The sequence below is a fragment of the Acartia tonsa genome, chromosome 2, assembly GCF_053477335.1.
Source record: "Acartia tonsa isolate MP-2025a chromosome 2, ASM5347733v1, whole genome shotgun sequence".
NCBI lineage: Eukaryota > Metazoa > Arthropoda > Copepoda > Calanoida > Acartiidae > Acartia > Acartia tonsa.
In genome coordinates, this window is record NC_137261.1 from 3,242,512 (window position 1) to 3,260,549 (window position 18,038).

Here is an 18,038-nt window from a genome sequence, read left to right on the forward strand (position 1 = left end):
GAAATCATTCAAACCTAATTAATTAAATGGATGAAAATTTAAAAGCAGACAAAAAATTATATACCTAACAAAACGGTTTAGAACCACTGAATAAAAAAATCAAAACACTTTAGAAATAAAATATCTAATTATTGTATGAAGTAAACTAAGTTTTACATTTCAAATCAAGGTTCATGCTTTAATTTATCATTTAAGAACAGCCTTGCTTAGTTAATTTTTATAAGCGAAGCTACTTGACTATAGGGTCTATTCTTGATATTTATTTAACTGAAACAAGGCTTTTTATTGCAATACATCTCTCGTATAGCTGACAATCTATAAGTAGCCAATTTTTTGTCCATAATTGTTTTACATTTTCCCCCCTACATTTTCAATTCTGTAATCATGTTAGTTATTTTAGTCGGTATAATCTTTAATTTTTGTTGTTGTTCTATTTTAGGGAATTATTAATATTTTATTCATGAAGGAAGGGGCGTCGTAGCTCAGTGGTAACGCACTGAGTTACGGTGGTGAGAGTTCGAGTTCAAGTCCCCATGTGGCAACTCGAATTTCTCAGTCGCAATTCATTCACGCAACTTCCCCTTGGTTGTGTAAGAAGGGTGATAATTGGGTAGTTTGGATACTCAATAATCAAGTACATAATATCAGTACAACCCTTACCCAAGCTCCTCTGTGGAGAGCGTCATTCATTACGGTGACTTAATTTGGGACACCTGCCATACTCGGCGAGGGTGAGGTAATAAAGAGTAGGTCCCTTGAGACAGCGGGTCAAGTACTTGAGCGTGGACCTTGAGCTGGCCCTAGTGCTAGCATACAAAAGTGTCTCGTCCTACTCCATGACTACTTAGGTCCAAACACTAAGAAACTATGGCTACACACACACACACATATAAGTATGTTTATATGTTTAAATATTGTAAAAGATTTCTAATCGTCATGGTCTTTAGAATAGCCTAGCTAAAAAGATTGCAGAAATAACTTTCTGTGTCCTGTCCTAAATTAGTTTCACCTGATCTTCCCTTCTCCTTTCATACCAGTGCAGTGGAGGAAATGAGTAAAATGAAATTTACTTCAGAGGATTTTTATTTATTCTCTCAAATAGATTTTGGGCTGAGTATGTAATATGGATGTAAATATATAATACCCAAAACTTCAAATTAGTCTTGTTTAAATATTAAATTACTGACAAAGAAGGTGAAATGTTTTCGGTATATATTTCAATGGATTAATATTATTATATACAAGTGGTACATTCAGATGAAATCATTAAAACCTAATGAATTAAATGGATGAAAATTTAAAAGCAGACAAAAAATTATTTAACAAAACGGTTTAGAACCACTGAATAAAAAAATTAAACACTTTAGAATTAAAATATCTAATTATTGTATGAAGTAAACTAAGTTTTACATTTCAAATCAAGGTTCATGCTTTAATTTATCATTTAAGAACAGCCTTGCTTAGTCAATTTTTATAAGCGAAGTTACTTGACTATAGGGTCTATTCTTGATATTCATTTAACTGAAACAAGGCTTTTTATTGCTATACATCTCTCGTATAGCTGACTTTCTATTTTAAGGAATTATTAATATTTTATTCTTATAAGTATGTTTATTTTTAAAATATTTTAAGATTTCTAATCGTCATGGTCTTTATAAAAGTCTAGCTAAAAAGATTGCAGAAATAACTTTCTGTCCTAAATTAGTTTCGCCTGACTCTTCCCTTTCTGCCCAACAGATATAGTGAGGATAGGAGTAGGATGAAATTTACTTTAGAGGATTTTTATTTATTCTCTCAAATAGATCGTGGGCTGAGTATCAGGGGCGTCCAAGCTTTTTATTTTGTGGGGGTAAAAATTTTTGAAGGGGGGGGTAAAATTGCGCGCGAAGCGCGCCGCAAATTTTTTTTCACCCCCCCAAAATTTTTACCCCGGGTGTAAAATTTGCTTAGGGGGGGGGTAATTACCCCCCCTGAAATCTGTTGGCAGGGGTAAATTTAGTTTACCCCCCCAAAAATTTACCCCCAGGGTTAAATTTTTGGGGGGGGTAATTTAAATTTTATTAAATATATAGTATTAAAAATGCACGCGAAGCGCGCAAAATTTTTTTTTATTAGAGATTTTTTATTTGGGGGGGGTATTTACCCCCCCAAAATTGTTTGGGGGGTAAATACCCCCTCCTAAATGGTTGGAGGTGCCTACGGCACCCCCAGGGTAGGGGTAAATTTTAAATGGGGGGGGGGGGGGTAAAATGAAAAAAACCGTTTGGGGGGGGATAATCGCCCCATTACCCCCCCCCCCTTGGACGTCTATGCTGAGTATGTAATATGGATGTAAATATATAATACCCAAAACTTCAAAACTTCAAATTAGTCTTGTTTGAATATTCAATTACTGACAAAGAAGGTGAAATGTGTAAAGTTTATTGATGTAAATAACGGAAAGAAATTTCATATTTTGATATAAAGAAGATAAGATTTACTTGCATTTCTTATTAAGACAAATTAATATAAACCTGAGCTGGATCTTTAAATGTGTAGCCGTTGCCGTAGCCGTGGCCAGAGGTACAGCCACTAACCTAATAGCGATCTTAAAATCAAATTGGCCACGCGTGGCCACGACTTTATGTGATCTTTGAATCATAACCACTTTTGAATTTTCAGTAAAAATATGAAGAAAAAGATAATAATAATACGTAAAAACTTCAAACATTTAAAAATCCATGTTTTATTGGCAGCACTGGTAGTGGCGACGGTTACCGCTACGACTACGGCCACGGCTACACATTTATAGATCCAGCTCTGCTTAAGAAAACTGTTATCCATTCACAATCCTCACTGTAAGATGGAGAGTTTAAATCACCTAACTGTAATACCCCTGATGTAGTGTTAAAGTAAAATATGCAAATTTTTGCAAGACTTTTCAATTTGCTAAAATTAATTATTTTCTAATTTGAAAGTTTGTTTTGAAATGTAAGAAAATCTGGAGTTGTAAAAGAAATTGTTTGGTTAGAAATTAAGATGGTGTTTTTCTACAAAGTACGTTGTTGACCCCCCCACAAAAGAAAATAAGGGGGGGTTTATTTAAGTTTGTTTGTTTATTACTATAGGTTAGGTTTTATTTGGAATTTAATAGCCCCGCAGGAATAGGTCCCGCAAGGTTATTTTATTTCAATTAAGGTCTAACTTTATTATTTTAGAGTGTGGCTAAATTTAAATAAAGGGTTAAGAAGAAGATCAATATTAGTGTAGAGTTGGGTAAGAGCTATTACTTGAAATAATCCCAAACGCAAGTAGAAAACGATATTCGGTTTTATTTATATTTAGACAACCTATTTTTTTGTGCTTTCCGTTTTTTGTATAATGTATATACTCTGAAAGAAGAAAAGGTTGTAGATTCTGCCATCTATTTCCGCGTTTTAAAACCACCATGATTTAATAAACAATTCTTATTCTATTGTAGGTAAGGTTCCACCAATCAGTTCCAGCTGCCTAACATTTATGTCGTTTTAAAATTTGATTCAAATCTATTAGTATTTTTATTTTATTTTGAATAAGACATCCTCTTCCTAAAGACAGATAACAACCTAGTCCCTGGGAAAGGGAAAGATATTTAGTTATCCTTATACTAAAGTAACAGGATGTCTGTGTGTCTGTACCGAAGGATCTCGCTAACCGCTGAACCGATCAGGTTCTCCTTAACAGGGTAGCTTCTCATAGGTCCCGGGAAGGTTTATAACTATTTTCTTGGGGGGTGGGACATCCCTAACCCCCCCCCCCCAAAAAAAAATGAAAAATTCCCCCCCCCCGAAAAAAAATATTTTTTTTGTCCCCCCCAAAATAAATTTTTTTTTTTTTTAAATTTAAAATAAGAAATTGGGTATTAAATTTGACTCTCTTCTTCTTAAGTGCCCCTAGAGGCCTCTAGGGGCGTAGCCGCTAGTTTGAATATATCTTAACAATGGATTATTATTGCAAAGTTAAAGCTTACAAAAGAATAAAAAGAAAAAAACTAAGGCAAAGTATATGAATTGAAAATATAGAAATATCAAGAGCCAATTAGACTTACGTACAAATTGAGTTGTACTGGGGATGTGTATTAGTTAATAGATATCTTCTAAAAGTCTCATATGGGACCAAATTTTCTCCTTTTAATTCTTATTGGCCAGAAACTTTATTCACAGTTAATGAGAAGCTACGCTTCCAAAATAATGACAAGAGTTCATTGACTTAAGAAAGGGAAGATTTGAATATATGTCCCTATTTCAATTCTTCCTATTTGTAACACTCAATTACTATGACGTTTTGTGTCGGTTTTATATTTGATATATACAATTTATACTTTGATAAAATTATAGGTTGCTTTTGGAATCAAAAATAGTGTTTCATTCTACAATTTAAAGTAGGAAAGATTTTTTTTTTTTAAATTAAAACATCTTTCAAACTTGTTGACTAATGTCGTTGGTTCTTTTCACGGAAGCTTCCTTTTAACAATAAGAGTGTTTTAGTCCACATTCCAATTTCATCCACACACATTCGAAGCTACTTCAGAGGAAAGAAGCAAACTATAAAACTAGAGTTTAACTTTCAAGCAATGATGTCTAAACGAAGCAAGCTATAAGATTCAATTTATTAGAAAACATGATAATCTTATCTAAGATCGAAGTAATAATAAATCAATTGATATTTTGATACTGGTAGAAAATACCGAAATAAATGTCCTAGAGTAATAACTACACAATAAAAAATATGTAATTAAAAACTAGTCCTGTAATTAAAAGCCCAAAGCGATAGCAATGTATTTAATTTTCTAATATACAAAGAAAAGGATGGGTTGTCTAATATACTTTGTCTGTGTGCATCAAGTCAAGAAAATAAAGAAAGTTGAAAGTCATCTTTCATATTGATAATTTAGAGCGAAGCTACTCATAAACCAATTTTATTTCTATTATCCTTTTTTTCTTCTTAAAAAATTTACCATGAGTGGGGGTATGGGGAAGAAATTTAAAGGAATTTAACTAGGGTTGAAAATATAAATGGAAAAAAAGTGTTTTTCCTGATCAGTATGGATTGTATCTTGTTTTCTTATGTAACTGAAGAGGAGTGGGTAAGAAGGGGGGGGGGGAGGAAAAGGGGAAGGGGGATTGTGTAGGAATTGTCCTTTAGATTGTCAGAATCACATTCCCTTTTTGAAAATTTTCTTTAAATTATATTTTATATTTATTAACCTCTGCAACTAATCAAAGGTTAATCTTGCTGACATGCTTGTCCTGTTAGCATTATTGTGTGTCTCTTCATTCTTGTTTAGAAGTGAAGCTGCTCTACAATGGACCTATTTGTACTAGTTTTTAATTTTCCCTTTCTGACTATCTTTTCTTGAAGGTCCTTGCGATAGCGAGTCATGGATAAATGATAGGACAGGTGAAGAAAAAAATCATGAAGTTAAAATTCTTTCTTTTTGGCTCATAGTAAATAGGATGATTCATAACCATTCGCTTTCTGGATAAATTGGAAGGAAGGTCACCTCTCCTTAATATATTAATGTATTTATTTCTTATTTTTGCAAAGATTAAAGATTGGGTTAAGATATCATTAGTAATATCTTCTGCAATTATTGAGTAATATTTTAAGACAATACATGAACTTTACACACATTATATTTTTCTGTCTCAATAAAAACAAAACAAGAATTAACCATTCACAAGTCAAAATAAAGTTATGGCAATAATAATAAGCCTTCTATTATATCTATATATACCAGCTGGCTGATATAACGATACCCCCCATCCCCTCCTCTGATCATGGAGTAACGTATTGACCAATACAATAGGTATTATCCTCTTAGAATTTTTTTTTCAATTTTGAAAATTTGAGTACCCCCCCGACAGCGAACTATGGACTCTGGCCGCAGCGCTCGGCTCCATAGCCTGCCTAGCCGCAGCGCTCGGCTCCCTAGCCTAAAACCTAACCTAAAATAGTTGTTCGTCGTTGTCGGGGGGGAGGGGGGGGGAAGGACTCAAATTTTCAAAATTGAAAAAAAAATTCTAATAGGATAACGCCGTACAATATATGAAGATTATAGTGGCAACCTAAATTAACGACAAAACTCCCCTGTCACAATATATACGTATTCTAAATCCTTTATTATAGAGGACTTTAGGACTGACCCTTTTTATACAGAAGAAATGCTATTGAAAAGTGTCCTCAATATTCAGACAGAGTATACGGTCAAAGCTATTTAGAGCACACCTTGCGTGTTACAAGTCTTGGTATGGGTTAATGAGAAGTGCAAAAGTTAAGTTGTAATCATTTAATTATCACGCTGCGTTTAATCAGAAATAACTAAATAAGTTAAAGGGATAGGACATTTGATGATAATGTTTTCTTTATTATATACCTTTAATAAATATTAGTTAGTCGGTAACAGATTGAGAAAAAATTCAGCATTTACTTATTTAGATTTTACTTTCAAAAAGTTATTTTTAATTTAGCTCCAGTTTAAAAACCTAAATATTTAGAGGTTTGAACTATGTCAGGGATTGGAATCCGATGTGTTTGGGAGGTAATTTTGACACTAATACTAATACTAATACATTGGTGGATAATATTATACTTGTTTTAGATTAATGATGTTAAAATTCCTTGGCTCATACCATGTGGCTAGCATTTCTTAGCATTCAGCGAAATTTTATTACTTTCCATTTAATGTTAATTTGGAATATTTTTCAAACCCCTATTCTCTTATGGATCACTTATTAAAAGTGTACTTTGATGGCTTTAGTCTATTTTGAATATTGAAGCAAATCAGTGATGCAAATAAAAATCTTGAGCAGGGAGTGGTAAAAATCAGTCCAAATTAAAGAGAAATGGATACTGCATAGAATTAAATTGAATGAGATAAAAATGTTAATCAATGCTAGCTGGGTCTAATTGATTTACAGAATAATAATCAAATTCACTTTCACCGAATATGAAGCCTGCAAGATAGTACTCCCAACGACGATTACTCCCAAACTTAACAACTCTAGTTAAAAAAAAACTAATAGATCAAAGAATTGTTTTTTTTTCACAGATATTTTCAAAAAAATCTCAATAGGAAATATTTATTTTTATTTTAGATACTAGAATTTTTTGATAACGAAAACATTAAAACTGAAAATAAATACAGGGGAATAGTCCCTTTTATGGCAATACGTCGTATTTTTTTTAATGGCTTTTTATAAGTTAGATTAGGTTATATTGGGTTAGGTTATTGCCCCACAGGGTTAGGCAATTTGTCCCGCAGGGGCTAGAAATAAGAGAAAAGCTACTGTGAAAAATACGAAGAATCGCCCCTTAAGGTGCGTTGCCACAAAAGGGACTACACCCGAATAAAGAAATCAGCTTAAGGTGCAAGATTACAATACTATTTTTAAAATCAATGGGAAGATAATTTTGTACACCAAAAGTGAAACTTTAATTTCTTTTGTTTCCAATAATTCTACTTTTTGAGTAGAGGTAAAAATCTTAGGATAATGGAAAGAAAACGACGTGGGGGGTTTCGTCGTATTTTTACAGTAGCTGTTGATAGCTTATTTTAGGTTAGGTAAATGTTAGTAATTGCCCCGCAGGGTTAGAGCCCCGTGCAGTTGCTAGAATTAGGGGTAAAGGTAATGTGAAAATAAAACGAAACCGCTACTTCTTTTTCTTTCCATAATCCAAATCTAGTGTTTCCTTTCAGATATTTCAGTCATTATCATCTTAATTTTTATTAATGCTTTATAGGGTTGCTACGCCTGTATAACCTAGTAGTTTAATTAATGCAAATGAAATTGTACTTATGTATTATTATTATTATTTTACATTTAAATCTCTCTGCTAAACCGGATGTGACAAAACAAATTCAGTACTTCCGCCGTTGTTTGTAGAACAGCTACTCAGTAACTTATTTGCTGTACAAGTTCGTCTGAATGCCATCAATGACTGGCAATAAGATATTGTTTACATTTCTATCTCCTCATTTCAATGATATTTTCGCGGTCGTAAACACATAACATTTGCTGAATATATATCCTACCTAACAATATATGCCATTGTTATTACAGCAACTATATTTTGTGTAAGTTTCTTCATTGCTTATTGATTATGAACGTAGGTTTCCTTGTTTATGTTTTGTTCAATAATTTAAGTAGGCTAAATAGAATATTTTACTTTTTGTTCATACTAGTTGCTTCGCCCCTAGGGATCATGGAGGGTTCTTCTCCAACCATCCATCCAAAAAGGTCGGTCAACTCCATCCGTTTACGAGATCTTTAAGAACATGAACACACACACAAGAATCGACTAGTGGAATAGTTGAAGGAATAAAATTCAACGTACCCCATCAGAACTTTTAAACTAAGGATAAAATAATGATTTTTGAGCATGCAAAAGCTGTTTAGAAATGTCGTATTCTTATCAAGATTTCCATATGATTAGGATATTATATATTAATGTTCACGATGTTATATCTATATACTAAATATGTACAGTAGGATCTCTCTAACCGCTGAACCGTTATGGTTCTCCTGTATAGTGTGTTTTCATATGAAAAGGATTTTACAATTTTGGGGAGGGTTCTGGGAAAGTTTTAACTATTTTTGGGAAGGCTACCACCTTCTCCGAAGAAAATCGCCCCGAGATAAAAGTCCCCCACCCCTCAATTTTGTAGAGATGTAAACTAATTTTAAAATGTTTATAATTAGCATTCTATTTAATTGTATCGAGATTGAAATCACGTAGTTTTCACATGAATTTTCTCGTCTAAAACTACCACGAATTTAATCATAATTTAAAAGTTCATTTCACTAGGAGTTTGAATATTTTCTTGGATTTTAAGGATTTTAGTTAATTTTATCTAGATATTCCTTTTGTTGTTAAAATCACGAAACCTTTTTATAAATCCTGTAAGGATAGAATTTGTTTTAAAAAATCACAAAATCTCTCCACCATAGTGAAAGTTCTTGGAAGATTTTTTAGCACGGCACGATCAGCTGATTAATACAGGTTGTGAGTGTGTGTGTGTGTACGTGTGTTTACGTCGTGTGTTACGCTCTTCATTGCTTGGAGTAAGAGTAGGCATATGAGCTAAGGCCTGGCTGCCCTTTTACGTGCATGGTCAGGTTTTAAATAAATATTTGATTCGGTATCTGTTTCTTTATTTCTTTTTAAAGAAAAATAAGGATTTAAAGGGGGAGGCGGAAGTGACACTTTTTGAAACCAAAACTAAAAGTCAAACAAACTGAAATAAATAAAGAGTTACAGCTCTGAGATTCGGCATGACAGTTGCTTTAAAGAGTCATGATATGGAACTGTAAAGAAACCGCGGCGGAACCGCCGCTCCCTCCGAAAATCGCCTTTCCCGCCTAATTTTTTTTTTCGACGGTTTTCGGCGGGAGCGTCGGTTTCGCCGCAAATTCTTTAAAGTTCCATATTGTACCTATCTAAAGCAACTGCCATTCCAAATCTCAGACCAGTAACTCTTTATTTAGTTGAGTTCCTTTGACTTTTAGTTTTGGTTTTGGAAAAGTATCACTCCCGCCCCCTCCCTTACTTAAATTGTAGGTATACCTACCTATCTAACGTATACCTCTAAAATAACTATTACTAAAGGAAAAAACATTAAATAATATTTATTAAGAACTGAACCAAAAGCGGATGTAGAGTTGTGGATTAGATACGTGTATTTTGGATTTTTTATGCTTTTTTTTCTCGTAGGTTGTAAATAGCGTAGCTTCTGTTTTAAATGGGCATTTCTTACGTCGTCATAAGGATCACCTACTAACACAGTATGGTGCTATTCTAAATTAAACAAGCTTTGTCATTACTCGTCCCATTGGTTAAAATAATTAAACCTTTGAATTTCTAAAAAATAACTATTTTAAAGCACACTCTACTTTGTCTATAGCTTGTTGTTGTGTAACTTGTGATTAAGATTATCCTTGTTTCCCAAACTTTGTACATACATGTGTTAATTTAATCCTTGGGAGGAGCTTTTTTATTTTAACTTATTCTTTTTTGTTTTTCTTGCTTTATATGCTATATATTATGAAAACAATAGAATTAATTTTCACCTTTAAAAGAGAAATTTCAACTTTTGTAAATATTTCTTACAATTTTAAATTTATGTCGCTTTTATAAAACATTATGCATATATTCATTAACCTCTATCCCTACAGGAAGCCTTGACACCAATACCTAACCACATCTCTATAACGATGATATTATGAGTGATAAATACATATATTTACCATTATTAGTTTTCATCGGAATATTTTCAAATACTTCTTTTCGTGATTTGTACAGCATATCCTTTGAGTTTGAAAGGTTTTTATCAAAAAGCTTCATGCCATTTTTTTGTTGTTTTTTTACTCGTCAATTTTATAATTTTCTTTAGTAAGTGATTTTATTATTTCTATGTTACTTCTCATGTATGATTAATGTAATGGAGAATTTTCGACCATCAATTTGCATACCTTAGGGGTAACTTCATCCAACATTGATATTGATTATAGACTACCAGAGCAATTAATGGGTTTTGTACAGTTATATTTTATGTACCTTAGGAATAAAGCAAATGGTAATAAAAAAATTTACATAAAACTTTTTTTACACTAATAGTATTAACACTAGTAGTATTAACAATCGTGTTTGTTTGTCTTAGTCTACTAACGATCTTTGAGATGCAGACGAATAGTCAAAAAGCAATTGGGGAAAAACAATTTATTTTTCATACAATATACTATACAAATCTACATATTTAACCTGGTCGTTCTTAATAATATAGTATCACGAATATTATACATAATAAGATGCAGCCTCAAACTTATAGGGGTGCATTTACTTCCACACATATATTAGATTATTAATTTGTCACATGAGCACAAACTCCAATCGCCTTTTAGTCTATCTATATGTTATTGTCTTTTAGCGAATATTTAACTGTATAGGATGTAATAATATGCATAATGCGGATATAAAGACACACCACTTATCTATTTGTCGTTGACTAAATGATGTACCTTATAAACCTGCAGCTTAATCTTTAAGTATGGTTGTATCTTGGTCTCATTCATAGCGAGGTATTTTTAATATGGGTAGGAAAGAATCCAAAGAATTGATTAGTACAATTATGTTCATTAGATAAGCTGCAACGTAAATCTTTACAATGAATTAGATTAAAAATAAGAACATTCGATGTTAATATTAAGATAATAGATGGTATATTTAAGTTTATTTTTTAAAAATATTTACCTCCATTGTCCTATCTTTATTACTTTGAAGAGGGATGTTTTATTTATGTGCATATATTTATGCATAACATGTCACACTAGGCCCAAGCGGGACTACAATTTTTTTGGAGGATTTTCCTTTTTGTGTCCCTCAGAATACATACCTTTCCCCACTCCAAATGTGCTCTCTATGGATCATGTTTGAAGAAGATTAACTACACTAAGTTAACCATTTGTTTGCAAAACTTTTGTCTGGAAATTTGTAGAGCTTAAGCAGTGCTTTTCCTGGACCATTGCATTTCCACAACTTTAATTAAAAATCAGCGTCATGCGACTGACATAGCAGTCAAGTTATCTTTTGTTCAACTGACTGACTCAAATCTTCTTATATTTAACAATTAAACAAATTTCACTTGTCCACGGAAAAAAAGGCGAGAGGTTCAAATATCTCTAACCCAATTTTGACATAAATAATTTTTTTTATTGGGGGGGGGGGGTCCAAGTTTAAATATTTCTAAAAGGAAATTTCCACATATTTTTTGTGGTAAATAAAGATTGCCTTACATTATTCAAAATCAGGACTTTGTTGCATATTTGGATATCCTTATGTATTGTATACCCGTGGGGTCCAATCACAAACTCAAAAATCACAATAGCTAACAAGATTAAATTTTAGAGTTAGAAGATAGCTGACTGGGCCACTTTAAACTAATCTACATATCTTTCTGCCCGCCATTAACTAATAAAAAGGTCTTATGGCTTAATTTTACAAATTATATGATAAATTTTCTTGTATTGATTTTGAGTGTGACAGATTTTGCGGTGGTTATTGCACACTTGTGTTTGCTTTGCATTTATTTGATTTTATTGTATTGTAAATATAGTTTTTATTTTCGTTCTTTTTGCCTGTTTCACTTATGTTTTTATTTCTATTTTAGGTAAGATCTAAAAGAGTGTTGATAATAAATTGATTGTAGGTCTACCTATTAAAGATATACCTAAAAAATTCAAATATAACATCAGCAATTTTACACATTTCAAATTGTTAGGTACCTAGGGGATAGAGGATCGTAACATGTTTTTTTTATAATCACCTTTTCTCATTCGTTGCCTTAAAATAATAAAAACTATGGAGACTTCATTAAATATTGTTTAGTTGGTACATACTATAAAAATGATTCATTTCTGTCTTTTAATGCTTTTATATTTCAAATGAGAATTTGATGGATAGTGTCGCCTACTTAGTTCAATTATGTGAAATATGTTTATTGTTTACATTAAAAAATTAATTAGCTTGATATCTTTAAAAATAATCTCATTACTTACCTACAATTTTAGTGTTTTAGGGGCTTTTTTTAACCCCAAAAGAAAAGTGTCAAAATTCAATTTTTAAAGCTTTAAAGGTTGATCCAATCATATAAGAAAATATTAAAAAAGAATCATTTGATAACTATAACAAAAAGTCCAAACAGCCAGGGCAAAATATAATACTTAGATATAATTTTAATGTTTAAGGGGTTGTTTTACCCCACTAGCCCAAGAAAGAAAGTGCCAAAATGAAATCTTTAGTGGCTACTTACCTCAATTATGAGAATAAATTTTTAATTAAAAAAATCATCTTGATATCTCTAAAAATAAGCTCAAGCCTTAAATTTTAGTGTTTTGGGGGTGTTATATCCCACTAACCCCCATGAAGGAAAGTGACAAAATGAAATATTTAGTGACTACTTAGCTTAATTATGTAAAAAAAGGTTAACATTAAAAATTGGCTTGATATCTCAAAAAACATGCTCAGACCTTAAATGTTAGTGTTTTTAATTAAGCTAAAATTGAAGGTACCCAAAATATACCTACAATTTTACCTGTATAAAATAATTATATAACTAATAATAATTTTAACTCCTAGGTGCTAAGTAATATGATTTGAAAAAGGTTTGTGTAACAAGTATCAAACTTAAAATTCAAGAAAAAACTGCATTTTTAAAACTTGTGTATACTTCAGAAGATAGCTCAAAAACTAAAACTAGTACAAAAACTTTATATATTAATATTAAAACTAGAGGTTATGAGCTTTCCAATGGTATGTGTAGTATTTGTCTACCACTTCTAGGTGCTGAGCAATGACATGTTTAAAATGTGTGTATATTTTTTTTACAGGCTTGCCGATGTGAATTTTAGGTTAAAAATAGCTAAAATCTTTTTCCCGCATTTTCTCCCAAGAAGGAACGCTTTTGATTTCGTTTTTTGCATTTTTCATTAGTCTATATATGTATATATCAGAATCTGTAATAATCTCAGAGAGCCTGTTTCAAAAAACTGCTTTTCCCTTCCGGCGACCAGTGCCATCGCCCCTATAAAAAAGCTGACTTGCCTCAATTTGACTTTTATTGTATATATGAAATCAAATAAAAAATCCAATTGAAGATTTTCCTTGGAAAATCTATAAAATCTTATGGACATGAGAAAATTGATTTTGGCATTATCGATAAAATGTATTTTCTTTCACATCTTTCATACAGAAAATCTTTCGACTTTTTAAAGCAAACATTTTCTATAATCCTGGTATATCTTTAAATATGTCAATCACTGATGGTAAGTGAAAATATGCAAATACGTACATAATAGAATGCTGATATTACATTTAAACAATATCGATCTTGGAAATAAATTAGGGTTTTTCAAATTAATGTAGGTACATCTAGAACGTAGATCATCGGCTAAAAAGGATAAAAAACTAATTTGATATTTTATGTTTCAATTCAGATCTGTGCTTCGCCCAAATAGAAGCTATTATTCTTGTTCTTCCAAAGTTTAAAAGTTTTGTATTCAAGTTTACAAGAAATCCAATATCCAAATTTGATGAATTCTTCACTCATTCTTTACAGGGCCATGGATAGATTAACGGACTTTAAAGTTAATCTCCCCCTTCCCTCCTTTCTTCTTACCATAAGATTTTTTCTCGTATTCAATCGAATCCGGTGGATAGGAACCGGTTCTCATTAATACGAAAAAACTATGTCTAGCATCGTATTATACCCATTTTTCTACGAATATAGGAATGTACAATTATTGTACATTCTATATCCGCGGAAAGCCGTTTATAATACGATGCGAGAAATAACTTTTACTGAATATTTGAAGATTGTGAAATCTCATTGCATAAATGGACAATAATATGCAGGGAGAGAGGGAACACGGACTGTAAATTACATTGGTACCTATTGTTTTACAATCACATCATTCGTTGGCTCAAAACTTTTGGCTACTTTTATAGAAATTTGATTGGTTGGTTTCAACTATTATTTCTAAAATAAATTTGTTAATTGCCATGCAGCGTACCTCAAATTCTCGTCGAGCGTCTTATCCATTAGATCCCAGTTGATACGGCTTATAAAGAAGTACATTTGTAGCTAATAATTTTTTTTACTATAAAGAAAACAGTTTTTCAATTAAATAACAGTTCCATATCAGTTAATTAGTATAAAATTAGTCTTTTTAATAAAAAAAAATAACGAATATTTGAGCCACATCAAATATTGACAGATTTTAGGGTGAAAAACGAAAATATGAAAATATTAATATATCAAGATTCCGGCCATTTTACACATTCTTGAAATATGGGGGCAGAAACCCCTATTCCTTGTTCTAAGGTGTGTCTATCATTTGTATAAGATTTCCAGGGAGTAAGGGGGCATATGTTTTATAATTATACTACATCAATTTGTGGTCTTCTGTCTTATTTATTAAATCTGCAGGTCGTTTCTTGTACTTATCCTAGCTCACATCTTACTTACCTTTGCAGAACCATTATAAAATACTAAATAATGGGTTATGTGGTACACTTTGTCCACTGACGAAATTAGGAATGCTGTCAAATTCCCCTATTTTATCCAATGCAATGATATGAGAGACGCGGGGGTAGATGATGAAAATATGAATTATGAAAATTGATTAAGACAACATTCTAATGGAAACTTATTCAAATATTCCCTTCTCTCTCTCAACCCAAAGAAAGGTTCAAATTTTCCAAAAAATACAGTGTTTTTTTTAATGGAAAAAGTATTGCTTAATTCAACCCACTTACCATTAACATAAATTAGTAATCAGCATATTATTTTTTTGCATTGACTTGAGGAGTTTTGTATCATAAAAGGTATATAATAGTTTCAAAAAATTATGGCTCAAATACCTATTGCTGTCAAACACTCTGCACACAATACTCAATAGCAGTTGAATATCAACCTGGATATTCAAGTTTATTTGAGCCAGACAAGTTTTGCCGATTTTCATTTTTAATTCAGTTCATTCCTAACATTTCTAATATTAGTCCATTTCCCATCTATCTTGTTTAATGAATAATTGAAATATGATTATGTTCCTAAAATCTTCTTCATGTAGAGTAGATGTATGTAATATGTATATTTAAATATACCTAATTTAATTATTTTCAAGTAAATCGAAAATATTATATTTTTATTCCTTTGACATAAAGTAGTAAGTTTTTTTTGTTGAAGCTAAATATCTCCGAAATGCCTGGTCCTAAAGGTTCATGCTTTTTAGGGAACTCTTATATACATTATATTATGATTTTAGGCTATTTTCGTTACCAGTTGCAATTAAAGTATAATATAAAATACTGCAACAAAGATTTAGGTTACGTTTTATATTGATAATGATCAATTTTTAATGGCCCAAAGAATTTAATTTTTCTTTACCGGGTTCTTTATTAATTTTTAAATGAAATTATATTTAACATCATTACTTAATTCAAATATAGTTGAAGATACTCAAATGTACTTATTGATGGAATATAGTGCAGAGATAGAGGGATAAGTCTAAGGAAAAATAAATTAAGGGGGGGGGGAAGTTCTGACACATTTGCGTAAACCTTGAGTATAGGCTTTATCTTTGGACTGAGAGGACAGATGAATTTCCCCCAGATTTAAGATTTTTTGGATAGGCCTCCAGGTTCCGGAGCTCCAGGCCTCCAGGTGGTCTCTGTACAGGTAAAAATGAAAAAAAAATTTTTTTTTAAAGAGTCAGATGTCAGCTTATGAGACAAAATATGTATGTTTTTTCTTCAAATATGTGAATAACAATCAAAAAGAAGCATATTTTGTTTTATAAGTAAATCTCTTCAAAAAAAATCTTATTTTTAATTTTTACCTGTACAGAGACCACCTGGAGGCCTGGAGCTCCGGAACCTGGAGGCCTATCCAAAAAATCTTAAATCTGGGGGAAATTCATCATATAAGAATGATTTTATCCCTAATAACCTATCTTCTCAGTCCAAAGATAAAGCCTATACTCACTGTTTACGCAAATGTGTCAGAACTCCCCCCCCCCCTTGACTCTTCACTTTTTAAGAGTGTGAAAATCAATAAATGGTAGCTTTAAAATTTGAGCAAATTTTTTATCCCTGATTGTCCTATCCATCCATGGGGAAATTTCATGTATTTAATTTAAAATTTGGCTAAAACTCAACTCAATAGGATTTTAAAATGAATCTAAAGCTAATACAGAAATATCATAGATTAAAAGTATTACTAGACATTAATTTTTCAGCATAAAAACAACCTCTTTTCAGATTTACAAAATTTAGGGAGTGTATAAAACGGAGTCTTAAATAGGTATAATAGATATAGGATTGGTAAAATTAAATCGATTTTGACTGTCAGATAAGTTTTGGCAAAATAGTTTTCCTGTAGTGGTGAAATATCTATTCATTGTGATTTATGAAAAACAGAGCTATAGCACAATTAATATTTGGGAAAAAGCACTATTGCTATTTACTATTGACCTCTCCCTGCTAATTTGTGAAATTATATTCTACTAGCGGATACGCCCCTAGAGGCCTCTAGGGGCACTTGAGGAGAGAGTCGAATTTAATAACCCAATTTCTTAATTTAGATTTTAAAAGAAAAAGTAAAAAAAAAATTATTTTTTTTGGGGGGGGTCTCCTCTTCCCCACATTTTTAATTTTAGTTAAAAATAAAAAATGGGATGGGGATTTTTCATTTTTTTGGGGGGTTGGGGATGTCCCACCCTCCAAGAAAATAGTTATAAACCTTCCCGGGACCTATGAAGCACTACACTGTTAAGGAGAACCCGATCGGTTAAGCGGTTAGCGAGATCCTTCGGTACAGATACACAAACAGACAAACATCCTGTTACTTTAGTATAAGGATTGTTTTACCTTGCAATGTTAAGATTTTTACGAAGTAAGCTGGGTGGCTTATTGGTCTTTTTGTATGGATAGGAATTTGATTAAAAGAGTTTAATGAACCCCAATTTGATAGTCCATCAGAATCCAAGGTACAGACAGATATTTAGAAATACCAATAGTTAATATTCAGGGGAGGGGGATGTTTTATCTAGAAGAATTATTTTGCCTTCAGTTTCTACCGACCTCTATTTAGGGATCTTAAGAGATAAGACAACCGACGATTCTATATACCCACAAAGATAATAAACAAAATGATCTCTTATGTAAACTTATTAGTTGAAAAGATTAAATCTGTGTTTATAAAACTTTGGGTTCCATTGGAATTGAAGCATAATGTCCCTTCCCTCCCAGTAAATATTATATCATATTAGTTGTTTTAATATTAAGTGCATTAAAAGTTGACAATACACACTGACGTTACATGATTGAAACCAACTAATATCGAAAATATCTGTCTCTCTTTGTACCTTTCTGAACAAAATATTGTCCTACATCAATATTTCATGTTTCAAAATATAATCACGAAAAAATGATCTATTAAATCATATACTTACATGAAGGTAATA

The 18,038-nt window shown here is 31.8% G+C and overlaps 1 protein-coding gene across 3 annotated transcripts in view; it reads left to right on the plus strand.

Moving 5' to 3' along the window:
• Window positions 1–18,038, plus strand: part of GckIII (Germinal centre kinase III) — a 274,408-nt gene that overhangs the window by 114,783 nt on the left and 141,587 nt on the right. The gene's annotated exons all lie outside the window — the stretch shown is intronic.